This window comes from Neofelis nebulosa, chromosome 1 (assembly GCF_028018385.1).
Source record: "Neofelis nebulosa isolate mNeoNeb1 chromosome 1, mNeoNeb1.pri, whole genome shotgun sequence".
Classification (NCBI taxonomy): domain Eukaryota; kingdom Metazoa; phylum Chordata; class Mammalia; order Carnivora; family Felidae; genus Neofelis; species Neofelis nebulosa.
Window position 1 is genome coordinate 79,594,312 of NC_080782.1, and position 13,600 is coordinate 79,607,911.

Here is a 13,600-nt window from a genome sequence, read left to right on the forward strand (position 1 = left end):
TCCCCAAACATGAGTGGCAACAATAGAATCAAACTTCAGATGGCATATCATTTACTCCACCAGGAAAGACAATAGTAGCTTTCCCTTCAGTGGTGACAATAATGATAGTTCAGTAGTTTTCTCAAAATGAAATGTTTTGATCTAATAAACTAACTTCATAAATAAACTCATATCCCAAAAGTCTTGCTGTTTTAAATATATACAAAATTACATGATACTGATGTTCTTTGAGGCTATGTGATAGTAATACTATAGATATATACTATTTTGGAATTTTAGGTAACCCTACGTATCATTCAGCCCAAATTCTTCATATTACAGATTAGGAAATTGAGACTCAGACATGCTTAGTGATTCAACCACAAGATTAATCCTGTTTTGTAATAATATACTGTTTTTCTACTACTGCACTGTTGATATTATTTTAATACTCTACAGTGTTTTCTATTAAAAATAATCAAAGTAACCACACTTCCAGCAATTACTTTAGAATGCTTACATAATTAATATTACAATCTCCAGAGATTTAAAAAATATATTTTGCCAAGATTCTACTTCAGTGTGTAAAAGTAACTTGCAATGTAATCTTTTTAACTATAAGGAGTTTAATGAAAAATTCAATTGACCTCTTAACTGTTTCAAAATCTTTCTTGTCCTTTAGTGTCTTTTGAAAAACTGATACTATAAAACTTAATCAAGTTTTTGTTAATTGTAAAAAGAAATAACTATCTTACCAATGAAAGTGTTTTTATATATCTAATTATAAATATAAAATAATATTAAGTGCACAGGTTTATTATTCCAGTTGTATATATTAATTGAGCTACCCAACATTAAAGTCTTACTTCAATGAATAGATAAGAATGACTTTAATTAAATTACTGTTGGGACATCTGGGTGGCTCAGTCGGTTAAGCATCCGACCTCGGCTCAGGTCATGATCTCACAGTTTGTGGATTCTAGTCCCTCGTTGGGCTCTGTGTTGATAGCTCAGAGCCTGAGCCTGCTTCAGATTCTGTGCTCCCTCTCTCTCTCTCTGCCCCTCCCCTACTCATGCTCTGTCTCTCTTCCTCAAAAATAAACAAACATTAAAGAAAATTTTTAATTAAATTACTGCTTACCTGAAATGTAATCTAGATAGTTATTTCATAAATAGCAACTGTACCATATTATGTTTAGAGCATTTCTATTCTGGCTGAAAATAATTCGTTTACCTAATTAGGAAGATGTACCATTCAAATGTCACTTACCATTAACATTCTTAGCAAACTTTTTTTCATTAAAAACATAAAAGTAAATTTCAGTGAAATCCCTCTTCAAATTAATATAAATTCATAATGAATAAAATTCTAGGTAAAATATTTTTGTATATTGACAACATTTAAATGACAAGAAAATATCATTTTCTTGTGTGGGGGAAAATATCATGCTATTTTCTTTTTTATAATGTTTATTTATTTTAGAAAGTGAGAGAGAGAGAAAGGGCATGAGCAGGGGAGGGGCAGAAAGAAGGACAGAGGATCTGAAGCAGGCTCTGCACTGACAGCACAGAGTTCAATGTAGAACTTGGGGCTCGAACTCACAAACCATGAAATCATGACCTAAGCTGAAGTCAGATGCTTAACCAACTGAGTGAGCCACCCAGGCACCCCTATCATGCTATTTTCTAAAATGAAAAGAATAGGGAAGCTTAAAGAAAGAGTTTATAAACAAATATATCCTTTCCACCAGCCCCTTGTCAACTCTACTTATTTTTTATTTTTTATTTATTTTTTTTAATGTTTATTCATTTTTGAGACAGAGACAGAGCATGAATGGGGGAAGGTCAGAGAGAGAGGGAGACACAGAATCTGAAACAGGCTCCAGGCTCTGAGCTGTCAGCACAGAGCCCGACGCGGGGCTCGAACTCACGGACCATGAGATCTTGACCTGAGCCGAAGTCGGACACCCAACCAACTGAGCCACCCAGGCGCCCCTCTACTTATTTTTTAAACTTCAGTACTATAGAACAATTTAGAAACTAGATCTATTTCAATATTCTGTTCCAATTAATTCTTCATATATTTGATAAATGTAGAAAAGCAAAACTGTGGACAGAGGCAAGCATGTAGACTGACCTTCTTTTTCTGAAGTTTTTGTTTCCTCTCTGTCTAGCTTCTATCACAGCCCAAAACAGATCATAAGGCAGACCAACTTCCTCCCAGATTCCCCACCACTACCACAAAAAACAAACAAAAATGTTGAAAAATACATTCAGTCTTACTGCCTCTATTGGACAGATAGTACCAGGAACAAGATCTGTAAAAAAAAAAAAAAAAAAAAAAAAAAAAAAAAAAAAGGAATGGAATACATACCACTCAACTTATCCCCTATGCCATCATATCTAATTAAATGTGCACTTAATAAATGTTAAATTTAATCCTTCCTTGATTTAACTTTTTTTTTTTACATCCTGGAAAAGTTAGTATAAGTTAGTATAGCATTGGAAAGAGATTATAATTCCCTTTTTTTCTTTTTCATAAAATAGAAGTAATAAATATCCAAAAGGCAAAAATAATTTTAGGAGCAGGAGAAGATCTTCAAATTGTCCTTTTAACAAAATAACAAGACAGTCTCTTTATTTGCACACATCCCTGTGTTGAGTTACTGACAATGACATAAAAATGATTTATAATAATATCAATAATAATCTGGACTATATACTGGCCCAGGATATTTGCCTCTATCTTAGTGTAAAAGTTCTTAACACAATCAAATGTTGTAAGTTTTCTGCGTTTTTTGTTTGGGTTTGATTTAATTTCAGAATAACGCTTCTTGCCCATCTAATATGATGGAAATCAGTAATCAATATTAATGTGAAAATTTTAAACTTAAACTTCATTTTAAAAATTATTTCTATTTTTAATATGTCCCGCAGATCAAATTGTCCCAAAACTACCACCATCACTCTCCAGAATGCCAATGTCTAACTCCAACGTGGGGGTTTAGAAACCAAGCCACCTCTACAGTTAAACGGCCTTGCTGAAGAAGTTGCCTGTTTTCCCTGTGTCTCCTTCCCCCTTCAACTCTTCTCTGTAACTTAGCCTGAGCACATCAGCATTTCTCTATAGCAAGGCAGCAGTCATCTTTGAAGATATTTGATGTGCAAAATTGAAAACTAATGAGGTGAGAAAGATTAAGGGTTGCAAGTAACTCATCAGCTAGGAACTAAACAGGAGTAAATGAGTATAAAATGGCTTTGAAATATGTGAAAAGAAATGGTCGTACTCTGGGTATTACTGACTAAATTTTCAAGCACTAAAAGAAAATAAGGCTTCTAAAACTCACCCCTCACAAGTAATTTCATGATTTCCACTTTATTCCGAATGTGTCTTAGAACATTCACTTGTGTAAGGAAGGAACTCTAAGTAGCTTTTGTCACACCCTGGCCAATGTATAGTGCTTTTCCAATGCCAGTCCCTGAGGGACACTAGCCAGGTCCCCTAGCTTTTCTTTTGCCCTAAAGAAGAATAGTAGATACCATGCTAGATTAGAAGCCCCACTGATTAAGAAATACAGAGAAAAGAGCATCATGACTCTTAAGCAATAAATGCCTCAGCTTTGATTTATAAATGAGTAGTCTGATTCATTTTATTTGAGTTTAGTTGGTAAGAAAAAGATAATATTTTAACCCATATTTTAAGACATTTTAAGATATTTTAAGAAAATTGAGAACAATAAAATCCAATTCCCTCAGCTTTTCTAAGTCACAGGAAAACACCAAAACATAGGATAACAGTCATAGAATTAAAGTAAAATATACCAAAATAAGTCATGAGATTTATAGATTCACTTTCCATCTGAAGAGAATATAAGAGTAAATATGAACATAATTATAAAATAATACATAAGCTTCTGGGTTTCATGAATATTATTTTAAGGATTCAATAATATGGTTGGACATAATCTAAGATCTAATTTGTATATAAAACAGACATGTTTTTGAGTTTGTGTATAACTCTCTGCAATATGTCATATAATAATTTCACTTTATTATATTTTTCACTTGGTCATTGAATATTTTAGAGATAGTTATTGCTATTCAGGAGTCTAAATATTGTTCATAAGAACATTGTGTAAAATGGAATGCCTCAGATAAACACTAGCACATAAGAGGTTTATGAAAAAAAGACATAAAAATTAAATATATACACTTAAACATCATTTTTAATGCACCGAGAAAATGCTGTACTATGTATATACAGCATTTGAATTAATAAAACATTATATGTATCACGAATATCTTTATGTAAAACCAAAGCCTTTGATAATTGACCCTGCATACCTATGCCTATTATACCGCTGTGTATATGAAAATTAGTTACTCAAATCATTCTGGGTAGCACTGAGAATATCGGAGATCCTGGCTCTTTAGAAAGAAAATGAACAGTCACAGTCAACAAACAAATTAAAAATGACAACAGTATTCTCTTTGCTTACTCTTTCTTACTTGGTTATGCTGGTTGAGGTATAGAAGGAAGTAGAAGAAACAAGTCCTTCTCCAAAGATGTTTATGTGCTCTAAAAGCTACTAAGAATTTAATTAAGTGCCACCTGCCTCATCTGCAGAAGCTTTTTTAAAACATCTTAAAAGATTGTTTATTTTTCATAGATACTTGGAGTCTCCTAGATCAATGCTTTAGAAAAGCCAAGAATGTCTCCCATATTCCCGTTATTAGCTAGTTTCTGTTTGACTTCTAAAGACTTTGCAATTCCCAAGGCAGCCAGGGACCACAAAAAAAAAAAAAAAAAAAAGATAGGAAGCAGAGGAATATCAGAAAAATAGCCTCAAAAAGATTTTTTTTAAGGTGAGAAGACAGTTCTTTAGAAGTATCTTTCTCCTTTTTTTTTTTTTTACTTTGAGATTATTTACCATAATTTCACCTCTTTGAATCTTTCCTTCCTCTTTATCTAACCCCTATTATATTGCTTCTTAGCCATGAGATAACGCCTACTCCACATGCTTAGCATTTGTGTCTATGTCAGGCTATGGAATTAGACCTCTTTACCCACCCTCTTTGACACATGCCCTGCACAAACACAACCACACCTTCAGACATCACACAGACAAGGAAGCTGAAGTCCAGAGAGAAAGAAGCTTTGCCCATTATATCAAAAGTCGATTTTGTCTTCTGGCCAAATGTGGGTTTTGGATATTCTGCATACATTGTTAACTAATGCCAACACAACACCAGGAAACAGTAAGCTCTATCAACAAAGATGTCTGTTTCTCTGGTGGCCACTTTATCTACCGTTTCTTTTTAAGAGAATTTATAGTAATAATTCTTTTGTCTTTTGTGAAGACAAAAAAGAAAGGGAAAAGGAAGACTGGCGATTCAAAAAGCATCTAATTATTTCAAAAAACAATAATCTCCCACTATGTATTTCTATTTCTGATTATTTTATTTCCTTTTTAAAATTCATCTTTAGGGGCGCCTGGGCGGCTCAGTGGGTTGACCATCCAACTTCAGCTCAGGTCATGATCTCACGGTTCCTGAGTTCAAGCCCATGCCAGCCACAGCCCACTTATGAGCCTCTGTCGCCCTCCCTCTGCCCCTCCCCAGCTCTAGCTTTTTTTTCTCTCTCTCAAAAATGAATAAATATTAAATATTTTTTTAAAAATCTAAAATTCATCTTTAATGAAAAAAACATGTACTATTCAGAATTTTTACCTAAAACAGTTCCTATATGAATCCTTTTATTTTCCTCCCAGAAATAGAACAATGGATTAAAATGAGGAAAAAAAACAAAGCAGATCACCAGTCTTAACTTTTATCTGCTGAATTTCTCTAAAACCACCAATTTAAAAACAGGTTAACTTGCACTTTTATTTCCTAGTTCTTTTGTATCTCTATAATGTTTTCCAGCACATTATACACTGTTGTACATATTAATTGTATTTTTAACTTAAATATATCTTTTTAAATTAGTAGTTTAAGCCTGTAGGCCATTCATTTTGATTGTTATCCGCAGTAAGCAAAGGAGTCCTTGAAATCACTGTTACACCATAGGAAGAGAGATTTTTCAATAAGTAGAATTGATAAACTATGTGGCTGAGGACCTCTGCTGGCAGTTTTATGGCATTTTTTTTTTAACCATGCTAATATGGACAGGAGAGAAGCTAAAGGTATCTACTTAATCTAAAGAATTCTTTTTTACTTAGAATCTTTCAACTGCCTTCCTAAAACTTTATTTATTGTTACTGCCACATTTTGAGCAATTTTAGTCTTTAATTTACAGAATAGTGCTTTATTTTTTGAAAAAAATGCATGAAAAGTAAGACTACTGGATGAAAATATTAATTTTACTATTAATGTTTCAAAGCAAATTAAACTTGTTAATAATGCCTTAATCTTTCCTTTACATGGTAGCTACATATAGATATGTATGTATATGAAGGTATAGATATAGACAGATATAGATACATGTTTGTGATACAGAACATGAAATTTAGTATCAAAAATGAATAAAATTTTAATAATATAATTACAATTACTATTTCTCTTTTTTCCAGGAACTAGACTTATTTCATGTAATATAGACCTAGATATCCTTGGAAGCCAAGTATTTATCTAAATTGTCCAGAGCAACCCTTTAAAGCTTGAAAATGCAATTGGACTGATGTCCCTTCACGCCATTTCACCACTAATGTCACTTACTTGTGCATTAATTCTATTATTTGTAAACTCATAGATTATTATAACTGTAATAAACCTTAGAAGTCATGTATTCTAACCCTTTTATTTTACAAAGAAAAAAATCTGAGGTGAACAACAGCCTCTGTATATTCTTGCCAAGTCAGGGTAAGATGAACAAATAACCACAAAAGACATCTTCTAAGGAGAGATCTTCTCAGGCAAGAAAAGGGAAAGGGACAGAAGAATTATAGCTTTGGGACACAATAACTCAGTCCTTCTGTGGATGCAGGAAGACCTAATCCAGGCCTCATTTCGAGCAGTAGAGCTACTAGGAGAAAGTTTGCATCCATGGGTTGGGAACAATAATAATAATACTCATAACAAACATTATTAATCATGAACTTTGTGCCAGGCAGTCATGGTTCTAAGCACTTGACGTGGGATAGCTCAGTAATCATTGCAGCAATCCTGTGCAATGGATAAAATTGCTAGTATAATTGAGGAAAGTGAGGCACAGAGAGACTAAGTCGCTTCCCCAAGGTCACTCAGTCAAGGTTTGAATCCATTCAGTGTGGATCCAGAGCTTACACTCTTAACCCCACGTTATGGGAAAACATAATAAGCCCAAAACTGATCCTAAAAGGCCCCCTCTGGAATTTTGTGGGGTGATGAATGACCATGAACCTGCCTGACCTTGAATCATAGTGACCTCCTGCTGTTCAATTCCATTAGATCTAAAATTCTGGAAATTTAAGAGCTGGAAAGGGCCCTAGAGAGCATGTAGTCGGATGGTCTTTACCTGGAAATCTTCTAAAAAAGGTATAGCCCATAGGACCATAGATAAAATAATTTTGACTTAGTCCAACCTTCTGAATTCACATTTTATAGGAAGTTTGGTTTCATCTCTCTGTACCCAAAGCAAAGATGCTGACCCTATAAATGACAGTGCTCCCTGGCTGTCTTCACATGATGGCACATATAGAAAAATAAGAATACTGTACATCTCACAGACATAAAGAAAGGAGACTTCCAAGACCCCAGGTGACCAGGTCCAAGATCTCATCAAACTACCTAAACAACGAAAGAATCCAACATCTCAAAATAAGATCAATACCCAATTCACAGCACATTAGTTGGGAAGAAGCCCTGGCTTAGAATCCCCTAATAGATGACAAAAAAGAAATTGGCTTAGGATACAAGTGCTTACATTTCCTTCCCACCCCCAAATCCACTTAAAATTTGAACAGTCTCACCTCTACCATGGGCTCTATCTCCGTTTCCATTTTATCCCTCACTCCCAGATCTCCAGTAATAGCTACATGTATTAGTTATTAATTGCTGCATAACACAGTAACTCAAACTTAGTGTCTTAAAGGAGTACTTCTAATCCCACAGTTTGCATGAGCTCTGGCTCATGGTATCTCACAAGCCTGCAATCAGAGTGCCAGCTGGGGCTGCAATTAAGAGGCTTGACTGAATCTGGAGGATCTGTTTCTATACTCAAGAAACTATCGGCAGGAGACTTCGGTTCCATACCACACAGGACTCGCGGTACAACCACATGCAACACGACTTCCCCCATGGCCAAGACAGGCTGCATAGACAGATGGAAAACCTCAGATGAATGAAAATTGTATCTTTCTGTCACCCAATCCCACTTCCACTGTATTTTGTTGTCGCACAGACCAACTCAGGTACCATATAGGATGGAACGGCGCGAGAGCATGAGTAGCAGGAGAGGAGGTTCCTGGGTGCCATGTCAGAGGCTAGTTACCACACCAGTGTCTATTGAGTGTCTTACTTTGTTACAAGCACTTTAACTTACAACATATTATCTCATTTGATTTTTACAACAACAACTTCAAGGAGATATCTCCTTAGAAGGTAAGATGGACTAGGTAGTTATCTGTTATTCTCACCCTGACTTGGCAACAAGAGGCAAAAGTTGTTGTTCACCTCCACAGGTCTCAGATTTTTTCTTCTCTTTCACAACAACGTTCTCACAACTCTGATATCCTCATTTTACAGCTGAGGAGACTATGAACAAGGGAAGTTAATTGCCCAAGGTCACGCAGATAATAAATGGCAGAAAATGAAGTCAAAACAAGGCCTGTCTCTGAAGATTCACGTGCTCATTAACATATTCACACCACACCTGACCTTCTTGAAGCTCAATTTGGCTAGACCCCATTTCTCATGTATGAACTGCATCTCAATTTCCTTTCATTTCCAATTGCTGCCAATTCCACAATAATTACTTAGATCAATAGCACTTCCTCAGACCATACTTATTTCCATCTTTTCAATAATCCTGTGAGATAATACGATGCATTATATATTAAAATAAAATTGTAACTTTACTAACAGCTATTAATAAAATACATATCAAAGAGAAAAGTGTAAGCATATTGCAGAACAAATTGTATGTATGTAATTGTTTCAGCTGTAGAAATTAACAAGTATAGTCCACTACCAGTGAACACAGGCTGAAGTTTCAGGGAAGGGGGAGAATGAAGCGGAGATGCCATTGATTTGATTTCTGCTCATTTGGTGGATCTACAACAAGCTGCAGGGGGAGAGTGGGCCTGTCAAACGTCAGCCGGCCATGCAGCTTTTTTCACTTCGAAAAAACAAGAGTCATGACGCCTGGGTGGCTCAGTTAGTTGAGCATCTGACTTCTGCTCAGTCATGATCTTCCAGTTCATGACTTTGCGTCCCTCATGGGGCTTTCTGTGTCAGCACAGAGCCCACTTCAGATCCTCTGCCCCCCTCTCTCTGTCCTTCCCCCGTTTGCACTCTCTTCCAAAAATAAATAAAAAACATTAAAAATTTTTTTTAAAAATTTAAAGCAAGAGTCAAATGTCTCACTTCCTGACTCCTCTGTTCATCAACTACACTGAGTCATTCTTAACTGAACTGGTGGGTATTTATTAAAAGAATCCCAACACCAACATATCCAGGTATTAACTTCCCAGGGTATCAATGGATCAATATGATATGTGGCAGCTAGATAAGTCTAATCAAGTTTCCTGGCTGCCTATAAAAGACCTTATAAGTGCTTCTTCAGGTGTATCAAATTTGAAATTAGCCCTTGTGGTCCTTCTGAATAAGCAGTGGTTAAAATGTGTTGGAAAGATAGTCTATGCATATGTGTATGTGCATGTGTATGTGAGTTTGTATGTGTTTGCATGAATGTTGTTCTAGGAATATTAGTCAAAAATCACACTTCTGGGCCCATTTGTACATTGTTCTAAGTCTTTCTCTCAAAGGTCATGCATTTGTAGATATGCCTTTCTCATTTTGTTTGGATGACAGGACACAGTCACAGTCATAATCTTCCCTAACTTACAAAAACAAACTGAGGCTTGGAGAAAAGTCGTGAAACATATAGAAGACCCAAGACTGAAACTCAGGTCTCTCTCTTCTAAATCTGATTCTCTCTCTACCATACCATATACCAGAGAATCATAATCATAAAAAGCTACTGGAGGGAAGAAGAACTGATGATAGCAAAATAAGGAATAATGCCTTTTAAATGGTCATGTGACACTACACACAGCCCTTTCATATATATTATTTCATTATCATCTCATTTAATAAAAAGTGAGTGGAAATAGGGTAGCAAGTTATTAGTGGGTAAAAAGGAAATAAGAAATCTTTCTCCCTCCTTCTCTCCGGTAGTGGTACTGTTTTCTATAGTTTAGCTATGGTAACAAGCGTTTTCCTGAAACCTTCAGTAGAGCTTCAGCTCATGGTGAAGAGTTGAAAAGTAGGTCCAAAACTAAACATCCATTACTCTGTGACTCTGCCAGTGACTCTGCCATTCTAAGACTCCAAGGAAGAGATCATAGCATAATTTAGAGGAAGTTTATTCTTTATTACAATAATTTCTTTAAAAGCACCATTATATAGTCAGGCTTCTTTATCCTGAGACACCTAATTTTATCTTACAAAAGACTAGAGAAACTTAATAACAAAATTCAGCTCTAGGAAAAATTATTTTGAGTAGAAATAGTAAATATCATAGAGGATTCTGTTGGATGTTCCTAAAACAGTGACACAAAGCAATCTACTGGGAATGAAATTTACAAGAATGAACACTTTAAGGATGAAATTTACTGTTGTATTTTTAGAATTCTAGGACTTTTTTTAACATTAGTTAAACTATAATGCATAATACTATTGATGCTATTGTTTTTCTGAAGTAGTTTGTTACTAAGCAAATGATATGCCTTATAATCCATAGCAAAGTAAAAGAAAGGAAAACTGGCACCTACAGATGAACCTAATAAATGTTTCAGAAATGTGTGTCTAAAGAGACTCAGACAAATAAAATTCGTCAAAATAACAGGGGTCATGACTAAATAAACTATAATATAATCATTTGTACTATCTTCTATTTGAAGGAAAATATGTTGCCAGAGGGAAGTGTCCGACCAAAATCTTAAAATGTAGAGTCAAAGAAGACGGATGTGTAGGTTCACCTCCAAAGGATGGCTCCCATCATGCGGCAGGTGCAACCCATGTCATTAGAACAGCAGGCTAATGGCCTCAGATAAGACCTCTTGTTCTGGTTCCAAAATGCAATAGTCAGAAATGTTTCAATTGCTAGTGAAAAAAAATCAACTCAAGGATACTTAAGTAGGAAAGAGAACTTGGTTAGAATATTTATGGGTGGAACTGGTCTCAGGCTCTTCAGGAATTCAAATACTATCATCTGTTCTTCCTTGTTCCCTGCTTTTGTCTCCCCAACATCCAATCTCCCAGCTCTACTTTTCTTCATTGAGGCAGAGGACTGACAGCCATACTCAACATGAGGCAAGAGGAAAAGGAAAGCTCTTTTCTCTCAGGCACTTTATATTCTAGGCTTGGGCCATTCTAGGTTCATTTTTCAGTCAAATACTACAGCTGAGGGAATGGGGTATTACAGTAGTCTCACTCTACATGCCTATCCACAAGGCTTGCTAGAAGGACATTGTTATTAGCAGGTCCTAAAGAGCTACATGGAATGAGTAAGAGCAATTCCCAAAGGAAAAGATGACAAAGAAAACATGAAATCTCCAACACATACATTCATCACACAAGTTTTACATCACTTTATGTAAAGTTTTGTTTTCCACATAGACTTTCCTGTGAGGGTAACAATGTAATACCACCTACAGAGGTATTTCCATCCATTTGCAATTATTGTTCTCAGCATGTGGTTTACATTTCAGATTCTTAAGTGTCAGATGAATCTGAGTCAGTCCTTTGAACACAGCCAATCAATAACTAAACAAGCTGCCATTCTAAAAGATGACTTTGGGTAAATAAGAAAAATGTCCTCCACAAGACACTTAATCACCATGTACAAAAATTGGTCATAGTCACATTATAATGTCCATTGTTGTAAATAGTGCTCCATGGTTGGTTGTATATTCCAAAATTTGCACAAACAAGAACTGTGGTCCTGACCAGAAACTAGAACACTCATGCCCTAACACAGTTGCTCTGTAAGCAGCTGAGTACTCTAACCTGATATTTGCACTTCTTGACTTCAACAGGGTTCATAAACATCAGCAACAGTTATTAAGTACCGACTTTGTGCATGTGGCCAAAGGACAGAGAATCTTAATTATCTCCTTCTGCTTTAAAAATAAAACAAGAAAAGGAGATCTTCAAATTCTCTGAAGAAATAGAGCAACCTTAGGAACGTTTAAAAAAAGCCAAATTGTAAAGCCCACCAGTGTTAAAATATTTTTACCATTGTCTTAAATTTTCTATAATTGGTTACACTGTATTCTCTCCAAGAGACCTTTATAATGCTTTTTAATTATGAGCACTGTACATTAATTCATGTAATAAAATAATCATATTAGTAGGAGCTAGCACAGAAATTTTCATATTTCACTGAATCCTATGTTTTGGAAAAGTATCTTGGCAGCTTCCTAAAATAGGGGATGTGTGAGTAAGTCTTTACTTCTGCAGGCCTTCTTCTAGAGGTCATCTTGTGATTTTATCAGTTTAATGTTTTGACAATTTATTTGAATAAAGGACTCTACTGATTTCAGAAGTTTGAAAATCACTGATTTTATTTATATTGTAAGTTATCTCTTGGCATAAACATGCTAGATATACGTTACATCCCAAAGACAAGTGGAAAGGATCATAGGATAGGCCATTGAAACAGAAGAAAACCCAAGGGAAATGTAAAATTCGTCAACTCTGTGAATAAAAGGAGTGCTAGGCAATAGTGGAGCTCAGATTCCCAAGTGCTTATGGAAAATAGAGATAAAAAATGAAGAGACAATTATAATGATATGAGTTGGTGAAGAGGTTTCCCTTCCCAAACACAAGATTTAGTGTTTTTTGTATTCTGGAGCTGGCCCTGCAAAAACAAGTCCGCAGCACCCCCAAGAGAAGCTACATTCAGCGTTTCCTGATTGTGACTATACTCAGGTCTCTCAAATCAAACAAATAAACCAAATTTTTCTGGACCCGATGTCCTACTTAGATAGACAATATTCTATCCTTCTTTCCTCCCCAAAGACAGTCTTCCTAAAGACTTCCCAAAGGCTTCCCAAGATTAGTCTATAGTAATTGTCTCCACTTTCAGACCTCTAATTCATCCTTCAACCCACTCCATTGTGCCTTCTGTCTGTGCCATACCTTTGAAATAATAGCCATTAATTTAATGACATTTTTATCCATTATCCCAATGGGAATTATTCAGTTTTGCATCATTAGACTTCTGAGATGCCTTGGACAAATGGATTGCTATCATCTACTTGACACTCTACTCCCTTGCCTTTTGTGTTACGGAAGGATGGATGAAGAGGAACAGAAAGCTTTTAAAACAAAATCAATGAAGCAGCACCTGGGTCACACAGTTGGTTAAGTGTCTGATCATGATCTCATTGATCGTGGGTTTGAGCCCCACATTAGG